Source organism: Pygocentrus nattereri, chromosome 27 (genome assembly GCF_015220715.1).
Source record: "Pygocentrus nattereri isolate fPygNat1 chromosome 27, fPygNat1.pri, whole genome shotgun sequence".
Taxonomy (NCBI): Eukaryota; Metazoa; Chordata; class Actinopteri; order Characiformes; family Serrasalmidae; genus Pygocentrus; species Pygocentrus nattereri.
Genome location: NC_051237.1, coordinates 3,904,427 through 3,913,421, shown reverse-complemented (window position 1 = coordinate 3,913,421; position 8,995 = coordinate 3,904,427). Strand labels below are relative to the sequence as shown.

The 8,995-nt window shown below is 38.9% G+C and overlaps 1 pseudogene; it reads right to left on the bottom strand.

Moving 5' to 3' along the window:
- Positions 1-226: 226 nt before the first annotated feature.
- LOC108424414 lies at positions 227-7,225 on the bottom strand (annotated as a pseudogene).
- Positions 7,226-8,995: the final 1,770 nt, after the last annotated feature.

Below are 8,995 nucleotides of genomic sequence, written 5' to 3'. Positions count from 1 at the left end.
GAAGTGTTTTGTTGCTGTTGTGATCTCCTCTTAACTGCCCCTCACAACCTGAAACATAAGCCAAGATTTGCAATAGTCAGAGGCACTTCTGAGGCTGTTTTGAAATACATCTTCATTTTAAAAATCTTAATCCATAATTTTCACTACACTGTCTATTTATTTGTCACTAGATATTTTAGGCTTACTGCTTCTTCTCCTAGCCTCCCTGGCTAACCTCATCCTAGGCTTAGACGGTGCGCTGGAACCACTCATGCTGCCTGATCTGCTCTAAACTGGGCCTCCTGGATTGGTCATGCTGGAGGCACCATTCAATCAGATTACAGCATTCTGTGCAGAGTGAGGAGACTGGATGTGAGAGAGAAGCTTAACCACAACATTAACCACAACAGAAGGACTACCGGTGAAAGGGTGGGATGTAACAACAACATGAAAAATACACTAATTTAAACATACATGTTTAAGGACATTTATCCATACCATACTGCAAACTCTTCAGCTTTTACCCTGCATATTCCCCTCTAACTATAGGTTAAGTTTTCAGTTTCTGTTCCTCTGTACTCAGTTACTAGATATGCCTCATCTACCTGGATGCTTCCATTTATCTTACCCTGAGATAGGCCACGTCTGGATTTCAGACGCCCTTGAACGATGTCCATTTTATCAAAAAAGGCAAAGTATCCACAAACCATCCTGAATAGCAGGACACCAAGTGACCAAACTGTAGCAGGATCAGCGTGATACCTGTGCTCCAGATAAAACTCAGGAGGGCAGTACAGGAATGTGCCTGAGAATATAAAGTAAAGAAAGAAGCACAGGTGAGCACAAAAATCCATTTTACAACTTGTGCTGAAACACACAATTCTCCATGGGACTATTTGGTAACTCAATCACTCTCTCACTTTTACCAGGCTAGAGATTCTCAATAAGGGGGAGCTATTAGCATTTCTATTTACCTTTAATTTGAGTGTACCCCATTCTCTTGATCTTTTCACCACACCCAAAGTCAATCAATTTACCTCTGGGGTGTCTGTGTTGATCAGAAGGTTTGCCAGTTTAATGTCCCGCAGGCTGCACTGGCTCGCTGCCTCCACGGCCTGGAGCATTATGGTTCGGGCCGTCTCTTCATCAGCGTAACCTGCTAAGGTGGCCAGAAAGCTCCTCAAGTCCACACAAGGGTCAGGGCGCTCCAGGGCCAGGATGTACTGGTCTGGCTCATCAAACCACTCGATGAGCCGGATGATGATCTTGCAGACAGGTGGCTGGTTCACCATTTGCATCAGAGCCACTTCTGCAGGCACGGCCCTTGAGTCAACAGGCTGCAGTAAAGTAGAGTTTGATGGTGAGGTGAAGAACATGGGGAGAAACTCATGGGGCTGTTTGTGACCATCACATGTTACTATAAGTAGGTGCACTTACACTTCTGAGATTTTCGGTACTGGTTTCCTGTTTTGACACAACTTTGATGGCCACCTACACATAAAGAAAAAAGATATTGATATTTCTAGCAATGAAAAGAGAGGAGGAGAAATAATGACTGTTAAAATTAAATTTGAGGAGTGAGCAGAACCTGTAGGCCATCGGAATTGTGTCTTCCCTTGAAGACAGACCCAAAGCCTCCTTGGTCCAATTTTTCTCCAATCACATAGTTGGAGGCAAAGGCATCTATGGAAAAAAAAATAATGCTACAAATGAAGGACAGACATCTTTAGATAATGTATCAGGAGTGTACAAATCAACATTACTGGCTATAAAGGATGCAGTGGAATCTACTTTGTGTCAACTTAATCTAGACTCTCTTAGAGCGAAGTGAAATGAAATATTTACAATTTACAGTTGTAAGACCAGTGAATGGGCCTGGCTCGGGGGCTGTCCTTTCTCCCCGAGACTTTCCTTTGTGTGGGTTCCCTGCCCCCTTCTTTCCTGGATTGTTAGAGTTGGGATTGTTGTGTGTTCTCTTTGCAACATTCTGGCTGCATCCCTCCTCATTTCTCTTTCCTTGTGGAGCATCTGAGCACAGAATGATCATTTGAATATTTAATGTTCTGGTCACTTTACCTACCTTTTCTACTCCACTGCCAACACTTTTGGCTGCATTTTAAGTCTATTTGTCCAATCATATTTCCTCAATGACAGCATTTAGATTTACAATACGGAGGCAGGTGGACTGACCAGGCTTAGTCGTTCTCCTGGGCTGGTTCACTGCTCGCTTCATCCTCTTCCCTGCCGGAGCTTCCATGTTGAGAACCTCACTTGTTCCCTCAGGGAACAGTCCAGAATTCCTCCTCCACTCTCTTTCTCTTTCTCTTTCCTCATGGAGCATCTGAGCACAGAATGATCATTTGAGTATTGAACGTTCTTTCATAAAACATGGGCTGAATATATCTGGTGTAATATTTTATTTGGCTACTATGGAATAATGTTTAAATGTGCTCGTATTGTTCTGGTCACAAAAAGAACCTGACAAACTGACAAAGGGCTATCCCAAATAAATAAACAAACAAATTAATAAACAAACCCAAATAAGAATGTATGGAACCTCTACCTGCTGCGTGCTGCTCCATCATCTCCTAAGTATGAAATTTCTTCTTCTAAACTTGATTACAACGTACACAACTCAGACGTGTGATAGTTGTTTGTCTCTCATCAAACTGATCAGAAATGACCAAATTCTGAGTGCATGAGGTTTTTAACATCACTCAGCCATTGAGACATCATAATAAAGGTGTTCTACTTGGACATGTTGCCATGGTGCTGTTTGTGCACACACACACACACGCACACACACACATACGCACACACACACACACATATATATGGCAGTTATACGCAAAGGTTTGGGCACACCTGGTGAAGTCCATGTTTTGTTCATTTTCTACATGAAATAACTGAACAGATCATCTACAGAACACACCTGTACAATTTAATACACTATTTTTGTTTATTTGCTACCAATTCTTGCTTTGGTTCAGATAAAAGGAACTGAAGTACAAGTATAAACACGCCCTAAAAAGCTCATATAGAACGTCTAAAACTTTTTTCATTCAGAAATAAATTGTCTTAGCTTGATATTCAGTGCAGGCGTACACATCAAATTACTGAATATAACAAACAGAAAAAAAATCTGCAAATCATGTTTACGTTACTCACAGCATGGAAATCGCTTAGTTACTCGACATTACAACTGCAGGTTTTAGAGTCGGAAGCCACACCATCAGATGAGCTAAAGCTAAAGCTAACACTGGAGCTAGTCAATGTTAGGAGTTCTTGTAATTTTTTTTTTTACACAAGATTTTTAAAAACACTTAAATTAAACAGTAGAAAGAACGTCGTGTGTTGGAGTGTGTTAATATTTATCTTTACACAAACAGACGATGCTGAAGTTGGCTGCTTATTTGTCAGCTTCTTCCAGTCCACCTTTAATCAACACAATAGCAATATTCAAATTTTACAGGTTAATATACAAAAGATTCATAAAACCAAACTGTGTAAAACTGACAAAGAGTGATTGCATGTTGGGCTCCTTTGCTGGAGATCTGGATCTAAACCACCAGATTGTCTGCATTGTAAAAAAAAATTAGCTTGTGCAGAAAAAAACAAAAACAAACTTGGTACAGAATTTTTTTTCCCAACTTTTGTAAATTCTTAGTTACACTGACATTTTTGTTAACACTAAATAATTCGTTGTATCAACGGAACATCATAAAGTTAACAATTCTTAAAGCTCACCTGTGTTCAACGGTATGTGGAAATGACCAGATTAAACCAGAAAGCTTAAAGCCATGGTTTAAACTGTCTAAACAACATATACAGAACTTACAATTCAGAAAAAAATGAGTAAAGAAACAAAATGAATAAAGAAAGAAACAGCCAAAGTGGCGTTTACCTAAAAATTACAAACCAAGTACTATATTGGTATGTGCAGTACACCACTGTACTTAATTATACGCCCATCAGGCACAACATTCATACCCAGCCATTACCATGTCTTGGGATGTCTTAAGACATGTCTAAAGACACATTATGAAGACATCTTAGAACATCATGAGGCATGTCTTAAGAAATGAAAACATGTCTTTAAGACATGGCTATAGACACAGATCTTAAGATGTCTTGGCTATAGTAACATCCCAAGATGTCTCAAGATGTAGGATGCATAATATGTATTTTTAAATCTTAGCTAATTATTTGTAAATAAATATTTTACTTTTAAATATTTTTAAGGGAATTTTAAAATGTAACATTATTTATAGCAAAAATTCTAGTAAATATATATTTTTTTCAATTATTTCATTTTTGTTCTATGTAGGATGCATAATGGTATTATTTATTATATATCTATAATATATATATATATATATATATATTATATATCATATATTATTTTATAAACATACAAACTCCTCTTAACTGCCCCTCACAACCTGAAACATAAGCCAAGATTTGCAATAGTCAGCTAGAGGCACTTCTGAGGCTTTTTTGAAATACATCTTCATTTTTTAAATCTTAATCCATAATTTTCACTACACTGTCTATTTATTTGTCACTAGATATTTTAGGCTTACTGCTTCTTCTCCTAGCCTCCCTGGCTAACCTCATCCTAGGCTTAGACAGTGCGCTGGAACCACTCATGCTGCCTGATCTGCTCTAAACTGGGCCTCCTGGATTGGTCGTGCTGGAGGCACCATTCAATCAGATTACAGCATTCTGTGCAGAGTGAGGAGACTGGATGTGAGAGAGAAGCTTAACCACAACATTAACCACAACAGAAGGACTACCGGTGAAAGGGTGGGATGTAACAACAACATGAAAAATACACTAATTTAAACATACATGTTTAAGGACATTTATCCGTACCATACTGCAAACTCTTCAGCTTTTACCCTGCATATTCCCCTCTAACTATAGGTTAAGTTTTCAGTTTCTGTTCCTCTGTACTCAGTTACTAGATATGCCTCATCTACCTGGATGCTTCCATTTATCTTACCCTGAAATAGGCCACGTCTGGATTTCAGACGCCCTTGAACGATGTCCATTTTATCAAAAAAGGGATAGTATCCACAAACCATCCTGAACAGCAGGACACCAAGTGACCAAACTGTCGGAGGACTGGCATGATACCTGCGCTCCAGAAGAAAATATTTTTAAGGGAATATTAAAATAAGTAAATATATTTTTTTCAATTATTTCATCTTTGTTCTATGTAGGATGCATAATGGTATTATTTATGTGAACACATATGGTTGCATATTATTTTATAAACATACAAACATTATATATATTAATACATGATACAGTCATAAATTTCAGAACAAATTTAACAACAATTGTAATAATAACAGGCACATGGTTCCAAGTCTGCAACTTTCTCTACAATGAGCCCTTTTATATGAAACCACTAAATGACTTTGTTTACATTGCCATGAAAGAAGTTTAGAAAAATGTGGAATTCCCCTAATAGTAATTTGCTTTTTTTACAATTACTAATTTACAGTTGCTTGCTGTTTTTTAACTAAAGTATCATTTTATCAACTTTTAAAATAAGAATAAGAAGGAGAACAAGAATAATATGTAATGTAATTTAAAGGGGTATGGAAAATTTTATATTTCCTTGTTAATGTGTTAAAAATGTAGATTGCTCCTTATTCAAATAATTTACTCTGCAATCCAAAGCATAACCCATGAAAAAGCAGCCACATAGCTTTCAAAAAATATTAATTACAATTATTGTTTATTGTTTTTACAACTTGTATATGCGTAATGAGGCCTAAAGAGAGGATGTTCCTTTGGAAGGATTGAAAACAACAAAGTTGATTAGATAATTCTCAATTCTATTGTCTTCATCCTCTAACATGCCTCAGTCAACACATGACAGAAATGATAATTAGCTGTTGAGGCAGGTATGAGATTAATACTGATATCCGTATATGTTAAAAGAGAATTCCACAATTTCATCATTTCATCAAGCACAATGTCATCATTAAGATGCAAAAAAGTAGTTTGATACAAAATGTTCCATTGTGGAAAAACTTAAAAGTCAGCGTATAATATAATAGTTCAGCATATAATAGTTCAATGCCTCTAAACTCTCTAACAATTATTGCATGACATGATTATTAATAAGAGCTAAACTCTTACAGCAAGTTTACCACATGCTGTGTGCTATAAATTGTAGCGCTCTGAGACTTGCAGTATTACAAATTAAAGTGCCATGAAGAAGTACATTTATAAACATTGATACAGTTCTGGTAATATTGCCATATCTATATTTTGAACACAGCTGTAATAGCAAATATGATATTAATAAATTGCATGAATAACGCACAGATATTTGAGTACTGTAACCCAGCTTTTCCCTAAATATTCTGCTCTACCATAAATACTTCATGAAATATTAGTTTGAAATACCCACCAAATCTAAACATCTGCCTGATATTCATATAGTTTTATTAAAAAAATTAAACTTGAGTCTCACCAGCTGCTCAGCTTCAGATGATTTAGATGAGAAACATCTAAAACAGAACAACACATGAGGTGAATGCAGCAAGACAATAATAACAGCAAAGCATAACAACAAACTTTAACACAATACAAACGTCATTATATATTACTGACTAAAATGTAGCAGAGTAAATGTAGATTATTAATATAAAGCGCAAATATCTTTTTAAAATACTTTCGAATGTACAAATCCAGAGTGTTACTAGAGTAAATGTAACTGAGCGAATTCAAATGATTAGCTTTACTGCCCCTCTCTGAGCTACACAAACTGACAGACTATGCTGAGTTTCATTGTTGTGTATTTCAGTGAGCTAGCCTTGCTGCGCTGTGATCAGTCTTAGGTTTCATTCTGAGGCAGCCTTTCATTTGTTCCAGCTACCTAAATGTTTCAACCAGAGGTGGCAAATCCAGGTTCAGAAAGTAAAATTCCTTCCCAGGATTTTGTTCCAACAGGCTGGACAGCTCTGCTGGTGGTGTGATCTAACTAGAGAAGCCAGCCTGTTGGAACAAAATCCTGGGAAGGACATTTACTTTCTGGACCTGAGTTTGACACCTCTGGTTTCAACTGACTGATTCTGCTGCACACTAGCACAGCATCTCACCTGTCTATACTGTCTGTACTATTATGAGCTTCCATGGCTGCACTGCTGAGATGAGACAGCTGTACAGCGCTGAAGCTGGGCGCTGTGTTTACTGGGCGCTGCTGCGAGCGGTTGCTAAGCGACATCTGACACAGTCGCGAGGCATAAACCGACAAGCCGCATAGCCGCTAGCTAGTTAACTAGCTACATACGCTAAACTACCGCTGGTGCCTTCCTTCGGCAGAAATATAGAAAAAAAATGACTCCAACTATCTGTTAGTGAGGTTGCTTATCTCATTCGGTCACTACTCACCTTTTAATAGCAGATTCTGACCCTTGCAGTCATAACTCCAATCGCCATTCCACTCGATCCAGTCGGTTAATGTTAGCTAACCTACAGAGCTGAAAAACCCGCGTTTCAGGGGAGCTGAAAAACGTCTCCAGGCAGGCGGCGTTGTCTTAATGAGGGATGTAAAAAACTGTCTGGACGAGGTTTAACCCTTGCTAAACAAACACGATAAAACTGCCGGCATTAGCGACATGACTGGGTCACTCACTGTAAACGGCTCGTAACGGTCGCGTTTAGCGTCAGAGAGGCGGAGTCCCGCGCTCTGATTGGTCTAAACTCCCGCCAGTCTTTCGTTAGATAGATAGATAGATAGATAGATAGATAGATAGATAGATAGATAGATAGATAGATTAGCCATTAGGGGTGTACTTTGTGTACTTCTGGTGCCGGTCATCTATCTATCTATCTATAAATCAATCAATCTATCTATCTATCTATCTATCTATCTATCTATCTATCTATCTATCTATCTATAAATCAGTCAATCTATCCATCAACCCTGACACCCGTCTCCACGTCATGAAGGGCATCCAGCATAAAACTTGTGCCAAAACTATCATGTGGATCACAAATATGTTTGCCATACCTCCGGTGCTGTTGACCAGCAGGGTGCCAGTGGAAATTGGACTACTGTAGGTCAAAGACCATCAAAGAGGAGAGGAGGAAGGCGGGTTAGAAGGCAGCGAGAGAGAAGGAAAGGCAGGAGTGTGGAGGTTAGATTAGGGACTCTGAACATAGGGACAATGGCTGGTAAAGGCAGAGAGCTTGCAGACATGATGGAGAGAAGGAAGGTAGATATTCTGTGTGTCCAGGAGACCAGATGGAAAGGAAGCAAGGCCAGGAACATTGGAGATGGATTCAAACTGTTCTATCATGGTGTAGAGAGGAAGAGAAATGGAGTAGGGATAATCCTAAAGGAACAGCTTGTGAAAAGTGTTCTGGATGTAAAGAGAGTGTCAGGCAGGATCATGAGCCTGAAGTTGGAGGTTGATGGTGTAATTTTGAATGTGGTCAGTTCATATGCACCACAGGTTGGTTGTCAGTTAGAGGAGAAAGAGGGATTTTGGAGTAAGATGGATGAAGTGGTAGATGTGGTCCCTAGAGAGGAGAGATTAGTGATTGGTGCAGACTTCAATGGACATGTTGGTGAAGGGAACAGAGGGGATGAAGAGGTGCTGGGTATGTATGGTGTGAAAGACAGAAATGCGGAAGGTCAGATGGTTGTAGATTTTGCTAAGAGAATGGAAATGGCTGTGGTGAACACGTATTTTCAGAAGAGGTAAGAACACAGGGTGACATACAAGAGTGGAGGGAGGTGCACACAGGTGGATTATATCCTTAGCAGAAGATGCCACCTAAAGGAAATTGGAGATTGTAAAGTGGTGCCAGGGGAAAGTGTAGCAAGGCAACATAGGGTGGTTGTCTGTAGAATGAGATTAAAAACAAAGAAGAGGAAGAGAGTGAAGACAGAGCCAAAGATTAGATGGTGGAAGCTGAAGGAGGAGGATGGTTGCAGGCAGTTCAGGGAAAAATTGCAACAGGCCCTTGGGGGCAGTGAGGAACTACC